Below are 21,225 nucleotides of genomic sequence, written 5' to 3' on the forward strand. Positions count from 1 at the left end.
ACCGTCTTTCTGTACCTCAACACGGCTTATACCAGAAACCCAGGCCAATTGCATTTATGTATATTGGCTTCCATGCTGTCACTGCTATCATTACATTCAAACTCTCCTTAAGACTACCAATAATAGTTTTCAGATTCGATTTTGTTCTGCATATGCTAATGATTCTGCATCTAAAACTTGCCACAATACTACAGAATCGGATAAAAAAAAACAATGTTGAAAAGTAGAACACCTGCTGAGCTCATTTCACCCATAAACATTTTTACTGAAGGTGATTTCCCTTGCAGAAAAAGTCGTCTACAACCAGAGAGGGTGAGGGGAGTTAGTCATGCTGATCGAATTTCACCGCTAGACGGCGCAGAAAGTTGTCAACAGTGAAGGAAATGTGATGTATACTAGAATGGCCTGCATCCCTTGCGGTATAGATCCAGGGATGGAGCCAGCCTCCATTTTCTGGTGGGATGCTGGAGGGAAGGTTTGCCTGCTGATCAGCTTCCTGCATGACCACGAGAGTGCGTAAAAGCTGTCATATAGCAGTCAGGCTCGGACTGGGACAAGAAAGACGGCCGGGCACCTAAAAGAAAAGTGGCCAGTCCTTCGCCTCAAAAAGAGGGGCCCTCAAACCAGCATCCGTGAATCACGTCAATTCACAACATTGCATGCACCGGTAAGATAACCAAATGGGCGACTACACCTGCTGCAGAAATCTGTGGAGGCATGTTATGGTATCAGGTGTGACCTGCCTTACAGAGGCAGCTCACATCCTGTAAGCTGGTCTTGAGTACCTGGCACACACTGCCAACAACTCCCACACTTTGTTGGGGCCACCTGTTACCGCTGGCGATACCACAACTCTCTGAACTTGCAGGGCATAGCTCCTGCAAGAACACGTTATGCTCGAGGCCACGCACCGGTATGATAATCCAGTGGGTGAACACACCTGCCGCAGGAATCTGTTGAATTAGGTTGTGTGTCGCACAGGCATCACCCGGCATTACAGAAGAATCACAGATACACCCCACGTTGTGAATGCGAGTACCTGGGCTGGCCCACGCTGCCTCAATCTACCACTCTCCATTGGTGCCACCGCGGACCCCAAGCCAATCCGACAACTCACCCCTGCAAGAACAGGCTATGCATGAAAAGGAGTGGATTAATGCATGTGCTGTACAATTCTGGGGACTGTGATGTGTGCAGTGGTGGAAGTGGAAATACGAAACTAGTGGTACTCTGGCTGCATCCAAAAAGGAGGGAGTGGGATGGCCAAACAGCTGTTGGAGGGGGGTGGGTGGAATGGACTAGGAGGATCACAAACTTTGGCTGAACGCTAAGCGCCACTCTTCAAATTTGATCACATACCTTCCAAGCTTGACTGGGTACAAATAGTTTGGATTTCAAGGCCTTCAGTAATAATGTCTTATAGAGTTTACTTACAAAAAACAGAAATGGCATAATCGAGCCACATGACAACATGTAAATCCGTATAGCAACATGTTAAGCCAAAAGAATATTTTGTGGCTTTAATTTTCACATCCTGAATAGTAAGCTATACGTCCCAGAAGGTGAGATAATGGCAACCTGAAAAATCTATATAAACACACTGTACTTTCAGTGATTTAACACATGCAACAAAATAAGTTGTGCAATAAACACTGATATGGAGATTCATTGTCACAAAATTCCAGCTGGCCCAACTTCCTCCTGCCCATCCATCCATCCATGGATCCATTACTATATACACCAACCTATGCCGTCCATCCATCCATTCATCTATCCATTGGTCAAGGCACTCTGTAGCGCATAAAGGAATTCAGGTGGGAATTCATGAACCTTGAAGAGGGTTTTTCTTTTAAACATGTGCTTTTTGGTTGGTGAAGCTCTGTTGCTGGCACACAGATAGCTGCATCATAAGAGCAGCAGAGTAAATATGTAAACTTTGTGTCTCAATGATGCTTATGTGCTTTGCTCTGTTAAGCGAGTCCACTTAAAAAAGGCACATAATTAGGATAATACATTAATGCACTTTCTGGCTCCATATTTACAGTCTCGTTCACAGGACTGAGCAATATTTGCAGTGAACTGCATGTGCCTGCAGTTTCTGGGGCATTTCCACGTAAAGCGCACTCACATGCTGAGCGGCAATAGACAGGGACTCTATGCCTGCAAAGTTCCCATTGCCATCAACTCTCAGATCCTCCAGCACACGGCTGGCCCTTACAGCAGTAGTGGTGGAAGAAGGGTGCATCAAACTGGCTGTGCTAGGTCAAAACTGTGTGGAGTGTGCTCGGCGTTGAATGAACGAGCCACGTTTCATGAGACCTAAAACTGAACAGATCTAATCTTTTGCCCTGCATTTCCAAGCACTAATTCAACTTATTTTTTCATCAGAAGCATACACATTGAACCACCATTCTCCAATCTGTCTACCTGCCCCAGGCTAACCACAAGGTACTCTCCCCAGAGAACCGGACCTGATGCATCAGTCGATTAATAATTGCTGGAATGCCTCATCTGCTCGTTGTCCATGAAAGCGATGTTGAAAAAATTTGATTAGTGACATAAAGCAACTACTTTTGGTGCATATTTCAAGATATCAGTCATCAGGTGGAGCGTGCTGTGTTGCTGACCTGCACCAACCATAAAGAAGATCACTGCAGGTAAAAGGGAAGTTTAGAAATAAAAAAAATATTTGTATGCATATGCAGTGTGTATGTGCGTCGCAAATTGATACCAGCACAGGGTGGGTTAGTCTCTCCAAAACATCTCTGCAGTCATGGACCTCGTCTCGGCCGATTTAAATGAACATAAAACACGCAGAATGTGTGGAGGCATGTAGTCCGTTTACACGCACTTCCATGTACTGCACGATCCTACAGAGAGAGAGTTACAGAAATGGGCAGGGCCAGCCGCACAATGGAACTTAATTGTTTGAAAAAGAAACTAAACTCGGAGCATGATTTCCTGAACTATACAGAATGGAACAGACAGTTGTGTTAGATCAAACAAATCATTGAACTCTGCCATGCGTACACTTTAGCGTATTCACTGTTAGAAATGTAAAAGATAAGGGAATGGGATCTTAGGGCACATATTTCTTTAAGATATATAGATTGTTACTGGGACATTTCACTCTGTCAAAAAGGATGTTTTCATGATGTCATGTTCCATTGAAGTATGTGTACATTGGGCAGTTTACCCGCTGGGTATGTCATTTCAGTTATACACACTCTGCTATCTGGTGCTGGGAATTATTTTCTTGTTCATTCAGTTAACTTAATAAAGGTTCATTTTTAACAAATACATATATTTTTAGATTTACTGGTAGCACTAGGAATACTAGTAACAAGAGAATAAAAGTACAAAGCAAGCAAAACTGCAAAATAAACGGTGTGCTCTTAGCGGCATGCCTACAGTGACTTCTAAATGAAGCAATGCTTCAACGGGTCTATGGCATGGATGGCTGCTCTGCTTTCTTTCTCCTTTTGACCTTCAGCACATCTATCCTTTTCAAGAAGTAGCCGGGTCCTTTCTATTCATTTTAAAGAGGTTTCAGACGGCAGCAGCTTCAGGGCAATCACTAGTTAATTTAAGTTGCTTAACAGCAGGGGTCTTTGCATGGAGTGGATGGGCCTCGAGTACTGGGCTTGCAGACGGTCTACAAGCCCAGTCCAGTCCTCCAGAGTAAAAAAAGCTATAAAGGGTAGATGACCTGGCCGGGCACTGGCCCCTTTATTTTATGTTTTTATCTTTACTTACTATTTGTGATCACGTCGGCCCACGTGCATGCACAAATAATGTCTTCTGCTGTCCACCTCGGCTGGGTTGCAGAGCTGGGTTGAGCTAGGCGGAGCCTTCTGTTGGCCTGCTGTAGCTCCGGATAGAGGCCTTGTCGCTGTTGTTACACTTGCAAGTTGCATGTGCTTTGCTTTGCAATAGCCAGAGGGCCAGAGGCCTGCAGGCTGCTACTCCATGTCAAAAATTCCTTCCTTGTTTACCAAATGTGCGGGGGGCTGTCGTGGTGAGTGACCGACCGCACCCAGACCCAGCAGCACAATACACCATGCACATGCGGTCCGCTCACGTGATTGACTGCCAAGCCAGCCCAAGCCACATTGCAGCAGCAGGCCCCTGGCAGTTGCCTGGTCGCTGCCCCGACGCTCACAGCGAGGAGGACTATACACTAGGCAGGTCACCCCGCGCACCACCCTAACCCAAAACAAACATGCACACAACACAGGACAGGAACCGCCCATATCAGAAGGCGAGCTCTCAGCTCTCTCCCTCCCAACCCCCAGGACAATTTGTTACAATTTGGTGTTTAACCTGGCACCACACCGGCAGATGGCTGGGGACACACACTGCCCATCACGGCCTCAGCTATTGTGTGCATTCATCAAAGCAAAGTTAACACTTACTAAGTGTTAACCTTCTTTGATGGATGCCTTCTGCATTCCATCAGCTGTGCGGCGGCGAGTAACTCAGAGCAATATGTAACATTACCTTGCCTAAAGTAACTTAAGTTACTCAATCGCAAAAATAATGTTATATTCCAAACTGGCCCCAGGGTGGCTTGTAAAACTGGCCCCAGGCCATCCCGAGTCCGAATTGCATTCTGCCGGTGGCAGAACGTCCGATAGGGCAGTCCGCCCCTGACAGCAGTGAAGGAAATGAGATGCAAACTACAGTGCCCTGAATCCCCTGAGGTATAAATACAGGGTTTGAGCAACTCTCAACTTTTGTTTGGGGGGAGGTTGCATTTTGGTGGCTGATGGACAGTTTTGAAAAGTGTGTTACAAGTGGAGCCATGCATGGTCACCCAACGCCTAGTGCCCCTCCAAGTGCCTGCAAGCCCACTATCAATTGTGCCTATGTTTTGTGCACTCTTACCTCGGTAACCCACAGCATACAAACGTGTCTCTCTGCACCCGACTGACATGAGGAAAATATGTGAAGCTTAATGTCAGTGCTGATAAGTTTTCTGTGCTGCGAATCAAACAGGGCAACTTCTCGAGACCAGGCGAGATGACTAAAGTTCCCAGCCTATCAAGCAAACATGCATCGGAGTCTCACCAGAACTGGATGTGTGGCCTGCAGGTTATACAGAGAGGTCTGAAGTCAGTCCATTAACCCATTGGGCACTCTTATCTGGTTTCAAACTGGGGACTTGCACATTTCAAATTCAGAGGAGCGCTTCTGGAAAATTAGGTGTTCTGGAATGCAGGTCGGAATCTGTCAGTGACTGGCCATGCAAATAACTTTCAGGTGTGTCATTTATTCTTTGGAGATGACCCCCACACACCGCTCCCTGCCACTCCTGACCCCAGGGGAGTATACAGCATTGCAAGAGTGGGGGAGCGAGCCACAAAAAAGTCCTGCAACATGTCCCCCAAACACAGCTTGGAAAATCCAGACTAAACTGACATGCAATCGTTTCCGCCGCGCCATTTGATAAACAACGGCGTGTGCGCTGCAGCTAGAACTTTACTTTCTTAAGTCCCTGAGCGCATTCACTAGTCCGATTTCAGAAATTAGTCAAATCATTTCTTTCTGGAGTCGTACACTCTGACCCCGGAAAGAAATGACCTGACTTCTTTCAGAAGTTCAGACTAGTAAATGCGCGCAGGACTGGAGCTGAAGTCAGAGCATGCAACACTGTCTGGTGTCCATGTCCCTCACCGCTCCAGGCTGCATCTGATGCAGCAGCCCAAAACGAGGTGGGACATGGGCACCTATTTGCCGTGTGCTGTTGGTCGAATGGCAAAACCCTCGTTGTTAGGGTGGACAACTTCACAAAATGGTTTCACAGGACACTGTCCTTGCCCTTCCGAACTCCCAAGCATCCACAATCCCATTTGGCGTGTTATGTGCCCCACCGAGACCTATCAAACCTTGGGGATTGTCCCAGGGTCTCTGGGTTTTCATGCTCTTCTCCGAGTACCTGGGGAAGAGCAAGAAATCTCTGGGTTTGTATGGGCCGGCAATAAAATGCAGTGCCTCTCTTCTCTCATATCTCGTCGGTGATCTGAGGATGGCTGTGTGACAAGCAAGGTAAACAACCCCGCTCAGGCAGAAAAGAGCGACCACCGTGGTATTTGAACACTTAACATCTCTTTGTAATCGTCAGTGAATAGTAATGAGGGGACATTAGTTATTTTGTAGCTCAAAGCCCAAAATTAAGTTGCAGAGAGTTATCCAAGTCTTTGCCTGTTTTCAAGGCAAAAACATTTGAACTGTTTCTCATTTTCAGGCCCCTGCCGGCAGTGAATTCACTGTATCACTGGCACCGTTAACAGCGGTGCCAGTGATTCAGTGGTTCTCAATGGGCACTTACCGTGACTGCGCCAGCTGCAATATCCCGGTAATATCGGGATATCGGGCGGTGGAAGCAGTAAGCTGTGTTTGCTGTTGGCGGCTTACCGGCAAACTCGTAAGGAACACCATAGTCTTTCCGATAAAAGACATGCCGCTACTCTGGGCTGGCAAGTACCCGCCCATTTAAAGCACATTAGTACATAATGCCCCGAGAGTAGATGATGCTAGACTTTGGTTTTTGTGTTGTGTTTCAATGTACAGCTCAGATGAAGCAACTGCAGTTGTCTTGTTCTCGGACCCAAAATGGGATGCTTTCTTGAATCTATAGGTTGCCTTGATAACTAACCGGTAGGCTTTCAAAGGCACTGGACCATTCTTATTGACAGGAGTGGATATCAAGAAAATGGCAGACCTGTGTGATTTTGGGAATTCATTTTTTGAAATCTCCTGTCAACCTTCAACGTAATCCGTGATGAGATTCCCCCGGATCCATATATATTGGTTTGAGTGCGGCACCATACGTTGCCTGGATCACATGCTTTTTTACACACGAGCACAAACTATCTTTCTCCTGCACTTTGAATGACATGAGCTGGTAATCCCGCGTTCCTTTGAGATTAATCGAAAACCAGGCCACTGTTACTGCAATTAATGTGATTTATTAATGGATGACTTGATTTATGAATGGATGAATTGGAGTGGGAATGTGCAGTGATTTCATGGATCTGCACAACAGCCGAAGGAGAATAATATTTAAAAGTAAAGGTTGAAAAGGCCCGAAGCAGTTAATTCTAATGAATAGTCAAAAGTAAATGCCCTCTGTGAGGCTCGAACTCACGACCTTCAGATTATGAGACTGACGCGCTGCCTACTGCGCTAAGAAGGCACTGTCCTTCTGTACCTCAACACGGCTTATACCAGAAACCCAGGCCAATTGCATTTATGTATATTGGCTTCCATGCTGTCACTGCTATCATTACATTCAAACTCTCCTTAAGACTACCAATAATAGTTTTCAGATTCGATTTTGTTCTGCATATGCTAATGATTCTGCATCTAAAACTTGCCACAATACTACAGAATCGGATAAAAAAAAAACAATGTTGAAAAGTAGAACACCTGCTGAGCTCATTTCACCCATAAACATTTTTACTGAAGGTGATTTCCCTTGCAGAAAAAGTCGTCTACAACCAGAGAGGGTGAGGGGAGTTAGTCATGCTGATCGAATTTCACCGCTAGACGGCGCAGAAAGTTGTCAACAGTGAAGGAAATGTGATGTATACTAGAATGGCCTGCATCCCTTGCGGTATAGATCCAGGGATGGAGCCAGCCTCCATTTTCTGGTGGGATGCTGGAGGGAAGGTTTGCCTGCTGATCAGCTTCCTGCATGACCACGAGAGTGCGTAAAAGCTGTCATATAGCAGTCAGGCTCGGACTGGGACAAGAAAGACGGCCGGGCACCTAAAAGAAAAGTGGCCAGTCCTTCGCCTCAAAAAGAGGGGCCCTCAAACCAGCATCCGTGAATCACGTCAATTCACAACATTGCATGCACCGGTAAGATAACCAAATGGGCGACTACACCTGCTGCAGAAATCTGTGGAGGCATGTTATGGTATCAGGTGTGACCTGCCTTACAGAGGCAGCTCACATCCTGTAAGCTGGTCTTGAGTACCTGGCACACACTGCCAACAACTCCCACACTTTGTTGGGGCCACCTGTTACCGCTGGCGATACCACAACTCTCTGAACTTGCAGGGCATAGCTCCTGCAAGAACACGTTATGCTCGAGGCCACGCACCGGTATGATAATCCAGTGGGTGAACACACCTGCCGCAGGAATCTGTTGAATTAGGTTGTGTGTCGCACAGGCATCACCCGGCATTACAGAAGAATCACAGATACACCCCACGTTGTGAATGCGAGTACCTGGGCTGGCCCACGCTGCCTCAATCTACCACTCTCCATTGGTGCCACCGCGGACCCCAAGCCAATCCGACAACTCACCCCTGCAAGAACAGGCTATGCATGAAAAGGAGTGGATTAATGCATGTGCTGTACAATTCTGGGGACTGTGATGTGTGCAGTGGTGGAAGTGGAAATACGAAACTAGTGGTACTCTGGCTGCATCCAAAAAGGAGGGAGTGGGATGGCCAAACAGCTGTTGGAGGGGGGTGGGTGGAATGGACTAGGAGGATCACAAACTTTGGCTGAACGCTAAGCGCCACTCTTCAAATTTGATCACATACCTTCCAAGCTTGACTGGGTACAAATAGTTTGGATTTCAAGGCCTTCAGTAATAATGTCTTATAGAGTTTACTTACAAAAAACAGAAATGGCATAATCGAGCCACATGACAACATGTAAATCCGTATAGCAACATGTTAAGCCAAAAGAATATTTTGTGGCTTTAATTTTCACATCCTGAATAGTAAGCTATACGTCCCAGAAGGTGAGATAATGGCAACCTGAAAAATCTATATAAACACACTGTACTTTCAGTGATTTAACACATGCAACAAAATAAGTTGTGCAATAAACACTGATATGGAGATTCATTGTCACAAAATTCCAGCTGGCCCAACTTCCTCCTGCCCATCCATCCATCCATGGATCCATTACTATATACACCAACCTATGCCGTCCATCCATCCATTCATCTATCCATTGGTCAAGGCACTCTGTAGCGCATAAAGGAATTCAGGTGGGAATTCATGAACCTTGAAGAGGGTTTTTCTTTTAAACAGGTGCTTTTTGGTTGGTGAAGCTCTGTTGCTGGCACACAGATAGCTGCATCATAAGAGCAGCAGAGTAAATATGTAAACTTTGTGTCTCAATGATGCTTCTGTGCTTTGCTCTGTTAAGCGAGTCCACTTAAAAAAGGCACATAATTAGGATAATACATTAATGCACTTTCTGGCTCCATATTTACAGTCTCGTTCACAGGACTGAGCAAAATTTGCAGTGAACTGCATGTGCCTGCAGTTTCTGGGGCATTTCCACGTAAAGCGCACTCACATGCTGAGCGGCAATAGACAGGGACTCTATGCCTGCAAAGTTCCCATTGCCATCAACTCTCAGATCCTCCAGCACACGGCTGGCCCTTACAGCAGTAGTGGTGGAAGAAGGGTGCATCAAACTGGCTGTGCTAGGTCAAAACTGTGTGGAGTGTGCTCGGCGTTGAATGAACGAGCCACGTTTCAAGAGACCTAAAACTGAACAGATCTAATCTTTTGCCCTGCATTTCCAAGCACTAATTCAACTTATTTTTTCATCAGAAGCATACACATTGAACCACCATTCTCCAATCTGTCTACCTGCCCCAGGCTAACCACAAGGTACTCTCCCCAGAGAACCGGACCTGATGCATCAGCAGATTAATAATTGCTGGAATGCCTCATCTGCTCGTTGTCCATGAAAGCGATGTTGAAAAAATTTGATTAGTGACATAAAGCAACTACTTTTGGTGCATATTTCAAGATATCAGTCATCAGGTGGAGCGTGCTGTGTTGCTGACCTGCACCAACCATAAAGAAGATCACTGCAGGTAAAAGGGAAGTTTAGAAATAAAAAAAATATTTGTATGCATATGCAGTGTGTATGTGCGTCGCAAATTGATACCAGCACAGGGTGGGTTAGTCTCTCCAAAACATCTCTGCAGTCATGGACCTCGTCTCGGCCGATTTAAATGAACATAAAACACGCAGAATGTGTGGAGGCATGTAGTCCGTTTACACGCACTTCCATGTACTGCACGATCCTACAGAGAGAGAGTTACAGAAATGGGCAGGGCCAGCCGCACAATGGAACTTAATTGTTTGAAAAAGAAACTAAACTCGGAGCATGATTTCCTGAACTATACAGAATGGAACAGACAGTTGTGTTAGATCAAACAAATCATTGAACTCTGCCATGCGTACACTTTAGCGTATTCACTGTTAGAAATGTAAAAGATAAGGGAATGGGATCTTAGGGCACATATTTCTTTAAGATATATAGATTGTTACTGGGACATTTCACTCTGTCAAAAAGGATGTTTTCATGATGTCATGTTCCATTGAAGTATGTGTACATTGGGCAGTTTACCCGCTGGGTATGTCATTTCAGTTATACACACTCTGCTATCTGGTGCTGGGAATTATTTTCTTGTTCATTCAGTTAACTTAATAAAGGTTCATTTTTAACAAATACATATATTTTTAGATTTACTGGTAGCACTAGGAATACTAGTAACAAGAGAATAAAAGTACAAAGCAAGCAAAACTGCAAAATAAACGGTGTGCTCTTAGCGGCATGCCTACAGTGACTTCTAAATGAAGCAATGCTTCAACGGGTCTATGGCATGGATGGCTGCTCTGCTTTCTTTCTCCTTTTGACCTTCAGCACATCTATCCTTTTCAAGAAGTAGCCGGGTCCTTTCTATTCATTTTAAAGAGGTTTCAGACGGCAGCAGCTTCAGGGCAATCACTAGTTAATTTAAGTTGCTTAACAGCAGGGGTCTTTGCATGGAGTGGATGGGCCTCGAGTACTGGGCTTGCAGACGGTCTACAAGCCCAGTCCAGTCCTCCAGAGTAAAAAAAGCTATAAAGGGTAGATGACCTGGCCGGGCACTGGCCCCTTTATTTTATGTTTTTATCTTTACTTACTATTTGTGATCACGTCGGCCCACGTGCATGCACAAATAATGTCTTCTGCTGTCCACCTCGGCTGGGTTGCAGAGCTGGGTTGAGCTAGGCGGAGCCTTCTGTTGGCCTGCTGTAGCTCCGGATAGAGGCCTTGTCGCTGTTGTTACACTTGCAAGTTGCATGTGCTTTGCTTTGCAATAGCCAGAGGGCCAGAGGCCTGCAGGCTGCTACTCCATGTCAAAAATTCCTTCCTTGTTTACCAAATGTGCGGGGGGCTGTCGTGGTGAGTGACCGACCGCACCCAGACCCAGCAGCACAATACACCATGCACATGCGGTCCGCTCACGTGATTGACTGCCAAGCCAGCCCAAGCCACATTGCAGCAGCAGGCCCCTGGCAGTTGCCTGGTCGCTGCCCCGACGCTCACAGCGAGGAGGACTATACACTAGGCAGGTCACCCCGCGCACCACCCTAACCCAAAACAAACATGCACACAACACAGGACAGGAACCGCCCATATCAGAAGGCGAGCTCTCAGCTCTCTCCCTCCCAACCCCCAGGACAATTTGTTACAATTTGGTGTTTAACCTGGCACCACACCGGCAGATGGCTGGGGACACACACTGCCCATCACGGCCTCAGCTATTGTGTGCATTCATCAAAGCAAAGTTAACACTTACTAAGTGTTAACCTTCTTTGATGGATGCCTTCTGCATTCCATCAGCTGTGCGGCGGCGAGTAACTCAGAGCAATATGTAACATTACCTTGCCTAAAGTAACTTAAGTTACTCAATCGCAAAAATAATCTTATATTCCAAACTGGCCCCAGGGTGGCTTGTAAAACTGGCCCCAGGCCATCCCGAGTCCGAATTGCATTCTGCCGGTGGCAGAACGTCCGATAGGGCAGTCCGCCCCTGACAGCAGTGAAGGAAATGAGATGCAAACTACAGTGCCCTGAATCCCCTGAGGTATAAATACAGGGTTTGAGCAACTCTCAACTTTTGTTTGGGGGGAGGTTGCATTTTGGTGGCTGATGGACAGTTTTGAAAAGTGTGTTACAAGTGGAGCCATGCATGGTCACCCAACGCCTAGTGCCCCTCCAAGTGCCTGCAAGCCCACTATCAATTGTGCCTATGTTTTGTGCACTCTTACCTCGGTAACCCACAGCATACAAACGTGTCTCTCTGCACCCGACTGACATGAGGAAAATATGTGAAGCTTAATGTCAGTGCTGATAAGTTTTCTGTGCTGCGAATCAAACAGGGCAACTTCTCGAGACCAGGCGAGATGACTAAAGTTCCCAGCCTATCAAGCAAACATGCATCGGAGTCTCACCAGAACTGGATGTGTGGCCTGCAGGTTATACAGAGAGGTCTGAAGTCAGTCCATTAACCCATTGGGCACTCTTATCTGGTTTCAAACTGGGGACTTGCACATTTCAAATTCAGAGGAGCGCTTCTGGAAAATTAGGTGTTCTGGAATGCAGGTCGGAATCTGTCAGTGACTGGCCATGCAAATAACTTTCAGGTGTGTCATTTATTCTTTGGAGATGACCCCCACACACCGCTCCCTGCCACTCCTGACCCCAGGGGAGTATACAGCATTGCAAGAGTGGGGGAGCGAGCCACAAAAAAGTCCTGCAACATGTCCCCCAAACACAGCTTGGAAAATCCAGACTAAACTGACATGCAATCGTTTCCGCCGCGCCATTTGATAAACAACGGCGTGTGCGCTGCAGCTAGAACTTTACTTTCTTAAGTCCCTGAGCGCATTCACTAGTCCGATTTCAGAAATTAGTCAAATCATTTCTTTCTGGAGTCGTACACTCTGACCCCGGAAAGAAATGACCTGACTTCTTTCAGAAGTTCAGACTAGTAAATGCGCGCAGGACTGGAGCTGAAGTCAGAGCATGCAACACTGTCTGGTGTCCATGTCCCTCACCGCTCCAGGCTGCATCTGATGCAGCAACCCAAAACGAGGTGGGACATGGGCACCTATTTGCCGTGTGCTGTTGGTCGAATGGCAAAACCCTCGTTGTTAGGGTGGACAACTTCACAAAATGGTTTCACAGGACACTGTCCTTGCCCTTCCGAACTCCCAAGCATCCACAATCCCATTTGGCGTGTTATGTGCCCCACCGAGACCTATCAAACCTTGGGGATTGTCCCAGGGTCTCTGGGTTTTCATGCTCTTCTCCGAGTACCTGGGGAAGAGCAAGAAATCTCTGGGTTTGTATGGGCCGGCAATAAAATGCAGTGCCTCTCTTCTCTCATATCTCGTCGGTGATCTGAGGATGGCTGTGTGACAAGCAAGGTAAACAACCCCGCTCAGGCAGAAAAGAGCGACCACCGTGGTATTTGAACACTTAACATCTCTTTGTAATCGTCAGTGAATAGTAATGAGGGGACATTAGTTATTTTGTAGCTCAAAGCCCAAAATTAAGTTGCAGAGAGTTATCCAAGTCTTTGCCTGTTTTCAAGGCAAAAACATTTGAACTGTTTCTCATTTTCAGGCCCCTGCCGGCAGTGAATTCACTGTATCACTGGCACCGTTAACAGCGGTGCCAGTGATTCAGTGGTTCTCAATGGGCACTTACCGTGACTGCGCCAGCTGCAATATCCCGGTAATATCGGGATATCGGGCGGTGGAAGCAGTAAGCTGTGTTTGCTGTTGGCGGCTTACCGGCAAACTCGTAAGGAACACCATAGTCTTTCCGATAAAAGACATGCCGCTACTCTGGGCTGGCAAGTACCCGCCCATTTAAAGCACATTAGTACATAATGCCCCGAGAGTAGATGATGCTAGACTTTGGTTTTTGTGTTGTGTTTCAATGTACAGCTCAGATGAAGCAACTGCAGTTGTCTTGTTCTCGGACCCAAAATGGGATGCTTTCTTGAATCTATAGGTTGCCTTGATAACTAACCGGTAGGCTTTCAAAGGCACTGGACCATTCTTATTGACAGGAGTGGATATCAAGAAAATGGCAGACCTGTGTGATTTTGGGAATTCATTTTTTGAAATCTCCTGTCAACCTTCAACGTAATCCGTGATGAGATTCCCCCGGATCCATATATATTGGTTTGAGTGCGGCACCATACGTTGCCTGGATCACATGCTTTTTTACACACGAGCACAAACTATCTTTCTCCTGCACTTTGAATGACATGAGCTGGTAATCCCGCGTTCCTTTGAGATTAATCGAAAACCAGGCCACTGTTACTGCAATTAATGTGATTTATTAATGGATGACTTGATTTACGAATGGATGAATTGGAGTGAGAATGTGCAGTGATTTCATGGATCTGCACAACAGCCGAAGGAGAATAATATTTAAAAGTAAAGGTTGAAAAGGCCCGAAGCAGTTAATTCTAATGAATAGTCAAGAGTAAATGCCCTCTGTGAGGCTCGAACTCACGACCTTCAGATTATGAGACTGACGCGCTGCCTACTGCGCTAAGAAGGCACTGTCGTTCTGTACCTCAACACGGCTTATACCAGAAACCCAGGCCAATTGCATTTATGTATATTGGCTTCCATGCTGTCACTGCTATCATTACATTCAAACTCTCCTTAAGACTACCAATAATAGTTTTCAGATTCGATTTTGTTCTGCATATGCTAATGATTCTGCATCTAAAACTTGCCACAATACTACAGAATCGGATAAAAAAAAACAATGTTGAAAAGTAGAACACCTGCTGAGCTCATTTCACCCATAAACATTTTTACTGAAGGTGATTTCCCTTGCAGAAAAAGTCGTCTACAACCAGAGAGGGTGAGGGGAGTTAGTCATGCTGATCGAATTTCACCGCTAGACGGCGCAGAAAGTTGTCAACAGTGAAGGAAATGTGATGTATACTAGAATGGCCTGCATCCCTTGCGGTATAGATCCAGGGATGGAGCCAGCCTCCATTTTCTGGTGGGATGCTGGAGGGAAGGTTTGCCTGCTGATCAGCTTCCTGCATGACCACGAGAGTGCGTAAAAGCTGTCATATAGCAGTCAGGCTCGGACTGGGACAAGAAAGACGGCCGGGCACCTAAAAGAAAAGTGGCCAGTCCTTCGCCTCAAAAAGAGGGGCCCTCAAACCAGCATCCGTGAATCACGTCAATTCACAACATTGCATGCACCGGTAAGATAACCAAATGGGCGACTACACCTGCTGCAGAAATCTGTGGAGGCATGTTATGGTATCAGGTGTGACCTGCCTTACAGAGGCAGCTCACATCCTGTAAGCTGGTCTTGAGTACCTGGCACACACTGCCAACAACTCCCACACTTTGTTGGGGCCACCTGTTACCGCTGGCGATACCACAACTCTCTGAACTTGCAGGGCATAGCTCCTGCAAGAACACGTTATGCTCGAGGCCACGCACCGGTATGATAATCCAGTGGGTGAACACACCTGCCGCAGGAATCTGTTGAATTAGGTTGTGTGTCGCACAGGCATCACCCGGCATTACAGAAGAATCACAGATACACCCCACGTTGTGAATGCGAGTACCTGGGCTGGCCCACGCTGCCTCAATCTACCACTCTCCATTGGTGCCACCGCGGACCCCAAGCCAATCCGACAACTCACCCCTGCAAGAACAGGCTATGCATGAAAAGGAGTGGATTAATGCATGTGCTGTACAATTCTGGGGACTGTGATGTGTGCAGTGGTGGAAGTGGAAATACGAAACTAGTGGTACTCTGGCTGCATCCAAAAAGGAGGGAGTGGGATGGCCAAACAGCTGTTGGAGGGGGGTGGGTGGAATGGACTAGGAGGATCACAAACTTTGGCTGAACGCTAAGCGCCACTCTTCAAATTTGATCACATACCTTCCAAGCTTGACTGGGTACAAATAGTTTGGATTTCAAGGCCTTCAGTAATAATGTCTTATAGAGTTTACTTACAAAAAACAGAAATGGCATAATCGAGCCACATGACAACATGTAAATCCGTATAGCAACATGTTAAGCCAAAAGAATATTTTGTGGCTTTAATTTTCACATCCTGAATAGTAAGCTATACGTCCCAGAAGGTGAGATAATGGCAACCTGAAAAATCTATATAAACACACTGTACTTTCAGTGATTTAACACATGCAACAAAATAAGTTGTGCAATAAACACTGATATGGAGATTCATTGTCACAAAATTCCAGCTGGCCCAACTTCCTCCTGCCCATCCATCCATCCATGGATCCATTACTATATACACCAACCTATGCCGTCCATCCATCCATTCATCTATCCATTGGTCAAGGCACTCTGTAGCGCATAAAGGAATTCAGGTGGGAATTCATGAACCTTGAAGAGGGTTTTTCTTTTAAACAGGTGCTTTTTGGTTGGTGAAGCTCTGTTGCTGGCACACAGATAGCTGCATCATAAGAGCAGCAGAGTAAATATGTAAACTTTGTGTCTCAATGATGCTTCTGTGCTTTGCTCTGTTAAGCGAGTCCACTTAAAAAAGGCACATAATTAGGATAATACATTAATGCACTTTCTGGCTCCATATTTACAGTCTCGTTCACAGGACTGAGCAAAATTTGCAGTGAACTGCATGTGCCTGCAGTTTCTGGGGCATTTCCACGTAAAGCGCACTCACATGCTGAGCGGCAATAGACAGGGACTCTATGCCTGCAAAGTTCCCATTGCCATCAACTCTCAGATCCTCCAGCACACGGCTGGCCCTTACAGCAGTAGTGGTGGAAGAAGGGTGCATCAAACTGGCTGTGCTAGGTCAAAACTGTGTGGAGTGTGCTCGGCGTTGAATGAACGAGCCACGTTTCAAGAGACCTAAAACTGAACAGATCTAATCTTTTGCCCTGCATTTCCAAGCACTAATTCAACTTATTTTTTCATCAGAAGCATACACATTGAACCACCATTCTCCAATCTGTCTACCTGCCCCAGGCTAACCACAAGGTACTCTCCCCAGAGAACCGGACCTGATGCATCAGCAGATTAATAATTGCTGGAATGCCTCATCTGCTCGTTGTCCATGAAAGCGATGTTGAAAAAATTTGATTAGTGACATAAAGCAACTACTTTTGGTGCATATTTCAAGATATCAGTCATCAGGTGGAGCGTGCTGTGTTGCTGACCTGCACCAACCATAAAGAAGATCACTGCAGGTAAAAGGGAAGTTTAGAAATAAAAAAAATATTTGTATGCATATGCAGTGTGTATGTGCGTCGCAAATTGATACCAGCACAGGGTGGGTTAGTCTCTCCAAAACATCTCTGCAGTCATGGACCTCGTCTCGGCCGATTTAAATGAACATAAAACACGCAGAATGTGTGGAGGCATGTAGTCCGTTTACACGCACTTCCATGTACTGCACGATCCTACAGAGAGAGAGTTACAGAAATGGGCAGGGCCAGCCGCACAATGGAACTTAATTGTTTGAAAAAGAAACTAAACTCGGAGCATGATTTCCTGAACTATACAGAATGGAACAGACAGTTGTGTTAGATCAAACAAATCATTGAACTCTGCCATGCGTACACTTTAGCGTATTCACTGTTAGAAATGTAAAAGATAAGGGAATGGGATCTTAGGGCACATATTTCTTTAAGATATATAGATTGTGACTGGGACATTTCACTCTGTCAAAAAGGATGTTTTCATGATGTCATGTTCCATTGAAGTATGTGTACATTGGGCAGTTTACCCGCTGGGTATGTCATTTCAGTTATACACACTCTGCTATCTGGTGCTGGGAATTATTTTCTTGTTCATTCAGTTAACTTAATAAAGGTTCATTTTTAACAAATACATATATTTTTAGATTTACTGGTAGCACTAGGAATACTAGTAACAAGAGAATAAAAGTACAAAGCAAGCAAAACTGCAAAATAAACGGTGTGCTCTTAGCGGCATGCCTACAGTGACTTCTAAATGAAGCAATGCTTCAACGGGTCTATGGCATGGATGGCTGCTCTGCTTTCTTTCTCCTTTTGACCTTCAGCACATCTATCCTTTTCAAGAAGTAGCCGGGTCCTTTCTATTCATTTTAAAGAGGTTTCAGACGGCAGCAGCTTCAGGGCAATCACTAGTTAATTTAAGTTGCTTAACAGCAGGGGTCTTTGCATGGAGTGGATGGGCCTCGAGTACTGGGCTTGCAGACGGTCTACAAGCCCAGTCCAGTCCTCCAGAGTAAAAAAAGCTATAAAGGGTAGATGACCTGGCCGGGCACTGGCCCCTTTATTTTATGTTTTTATCTTTACTTACTATTTGTGATCACGTCGGCCCACGTGCATGCACAAATAATGTCTTCTGCTGTCCACCTCGGCTGGGTTGCAGAGCTGGGTTGAGCTAGGCGGAGCCTTCTGTTGGCCTGCTGTAGCTCCGGATAGAGGCCTTGTCGCTGTTGTTACACTTGCAAGTTGCATGTGCTTTGCTTTGCAATAGCCAGAGGGCCAGAGGCCTGCAGGCTGCTACTCCATGTCAAAAATTCCTTCCTTGTTTACCAAATGTGCGGGGGGCTGTCGTGGTGAGTGACCGACCGCACCCAGACCCAGCAGCACAATACACCATGCACATGCGGTCCGCTCACGTGATTGACTGCCAAGCCAGCCCAAGCCACATTGCAGCAGCAGGCCCCTGGCAGTTGCCTGGTCGCTGCCCCGACGCTCACAGCGAGGAGGACTATACACTAGGCAGGTCACCCCGCGCACCACCCTAACCCAAAACAAACATGCACACAACACAGGACAGGAACCGCCCATATCAGAAGGCGAGCTCTCAGCTCTCTCCCTCCCAACCCCCAGGACAATTTGTTACAATTTGGTGTTTAACCTGGCACCACACCGGCAGATGGCTGGGGACACACACTGCCCATCACGGCCTCAGCTATTGTGTGCATTCATCAAAGCAAAGTTAACACTTACTAAGTGTTAACCTTCTTTGATGGATGCCTTCTGCATTCCATCAGCTGTGCGGCGGCGAGTAACTCAGAGCAATATGTAACATTACCTTGCCTAAAGTAACTTAAGTTACTCAATCGCAAAAATAATGTTATATTCCAAACTGGCCCCAGGGTGGCTTGTAAAACTGGCCCCAGGCCATCCCGAGTCCGAATTGCATTCTGCCGGTGGCAGAACGTCCGATAGGGCAGTCCGCCCCTGACAGCAGTGAAGGAAATGAGATGCAAACTACAGTGCCCTGAATCCCCTGAGGTATAAATACAGGGTTTGAGCAACTCTCAACTTTTGTTTGGGGGGAGGTTGCATTTTGGTGGCTGATGGACAGTTTTGAAAAGTGTGTTACAAGTGGAGCCATGCATGGTCACCCAACGCCTAGTGCCCCTCCAAGTGCCTGCAAGCCCACTATCAATTGTGCCTATGTTTTGTGCACTCTTACCTCGGTAACCCACAGCATACAAACGTGTCTCTCTGCACCCGACTGACATGAGGAAAATATGTGAAGCTTAATGTCAGTGCTGATAAGTTTTCTGTGCTGCGAATCAAACAGGGCAACTTCTCGAGACCAGGCGAGATGACTAAAGTTCCCAGCCTATCAAGCAAACATGCATCGGAGTCTCACCAGAACTGGATGTGTGGCCTGCAGGTTATACAGAGAGGTCTGAAGTCAGTCCATTAACCCATTGGGCACTCTTATCTGGTTTCAAACTGGGGACTTGCACATTTCAAATTCAGAGGAGCGCTTCTGGAAAATTAGGTGTTCTGGAATGCAGGTCGGAATCTGTCAGTGACTGGCCATGCAAATAACTTTCAGGTGTGTCATTTATTCTTTGGAGATGACCCCCACACACCGCTCCCTGCCACTCCTGACCCCAGGGGAGTATACAGCATTGCAAGAGTGGGGGAGCGAGCCACAAAAAAGTCCTGCAACATGTCCCCCAAACACAGCTTGGAAAATCCAGACTAAACTGACATGCAATCGTTTCCGCCGCGCCATTTGATAAACAACGGCGTGTGCGCTGCAGCTAGAACTTTACTTTCTTAAGTCCCTGAGCGCATTCACTAGTCCGATTTCAGAAATTAGTCAAATCATTTCTTTCTGGAGTCGTACACTCTGACCCCGGAAAGAAATGACCTGACTTCTTTCAGAAGTTCAGACTAGTAAATGCGCGCAGGACTGGAGCTGAAGTCAGAGCATGCAACACTGTCTGGTGTCCATGTCCCTCACCGCTCCAGGCTGCATCTGATGCAGCAACCCAAAACGAGGTGGGACATGGGCACCTATTTGCCGTGTGCTGTTGGTCGAATGGCAAAACCCTCGTTGTTAGGGTGGACAACTTCACAAAATGGTTTCACAGGACACTGTCCTTGCCCTTCCGAACTCCCAAGCATCCACAATCCCATTTGGCGTGTTATGTGCCCCACCGAGACCTATCAAACCTTGGGGATTGTCCCAGGGTCTCTGGGTTTTCATGCTCTTCTCCGAGTACCTGGGGAAGAGCAAGAAATCTCTGGGTTTGTATGGGCCGGCAATAAAATGCAGTGCCTCTCTTCTCTCATATCTCGTCGGTGATCTGAGGATGGCTGTGTGACAAGCAAGGTAAACAACCCCGCTCAGGCAGAAAAGAGCGACCACCGTGGTATTTGAACACTTAACATCTCTTTGTAATCGTCAGTGAATAGTAATGAGGGGACATTAGTTATTTTGTAGCTCAAAGCCCAAAATTAAGTTGCAGAGAGTTATCCAAGTCTTTGCCTGTTTTCAAGGCAAAAACATTTGAACTGTTTCTCATTTTCAGGCCCCTGCCGGCAGTGAATTCACTGTATCACTGGCACCGTTAACAGCGGTGCCAGTGATTCAGTGGTTCTCAATGGGCACTTACCGTGACTGCGCCAGCTGCAATATCCCGGTAATATCGGGATATCGGGCGGTGGAAGCAGTAAGCTGTGTTTGCTGTTGGCGGCTTACCGGCAAACTCGTAAGGAACACCATAGTCTTTCCGATAAAAGACATGCCGCTACTCTGGGCTGGCAAGTACCCGCCCATTTAAAGCACATTAGTACATAATGCCCCGAGAGTAGATGATGCTAGACTTTGGTTTTTGTGTTGTGTTTCAATGTACAGCTCAGATGAAGCAACTGCAGTTGTCTTGTTCTCGGACCCAAAATGGGATGCTTTCTTGAATCTATAGGTTGCCTTGATAACTAACCGGTAGGCTTTCAAAGGCACTGGACCATTCTTATTGACAGGAGTGGATATCAAGAAAATGGCAGACCTGTGTGATTTTGGGAATTCATTTTTTGAAATCTCCTGTCAACCTTCAACGTAATCCGTGATGAGATTCCCCCGGATCCATATATATTGGTTTGAGTGCGGCAC

General features: G+C 46.4%; 2 non-coding genes across 2 annotated transcripts; both read right to left on the bottom strand.

Annotated features, from left to right (window-relative positions):
• Positions 1-7,125: 7,125 nt before the first annotated feature.
• TRNAM-CAU (transfer RNA methionine (anticodon CAU)) lies at positions 7,126-7,198 on the bottom strand. The gene has a single exon. It is a non-coding gene; the product is annotated as a tRNA-Met (tRNA).
• A 7,126-nt stretch (positions 7,199-14,324) lies between these two features.
• Positions 14,325-14,397, bottom strand: TRNAM-CAU (transfer RNA methionine (anticodon CAU)). The gene has a single exon. It is a non-coding gene; the product is annotated as a tRNA-Met (tRNA).
• Between the last annotated feature and the right edge of the window lie 6,828 nt (positions 14,398-21,225).

Source organism: Ambystoma mexicanum (genome assembly GCF_040938575.1).
Source record: "Ambystoma mexicanum isolate Mex_15411 chromosome 12 unlocalized genomic scaffold, UKY_AmexF1_1 Mex_chr12_unloc.2, whole genome shotgun sequence".
Lineage (NCBI taxonomy): Eukaryota > Metazoa > Chordata > Amphibia > Caudata > Ambystomatidae > Ambystoma > Ambystoma mexicanum.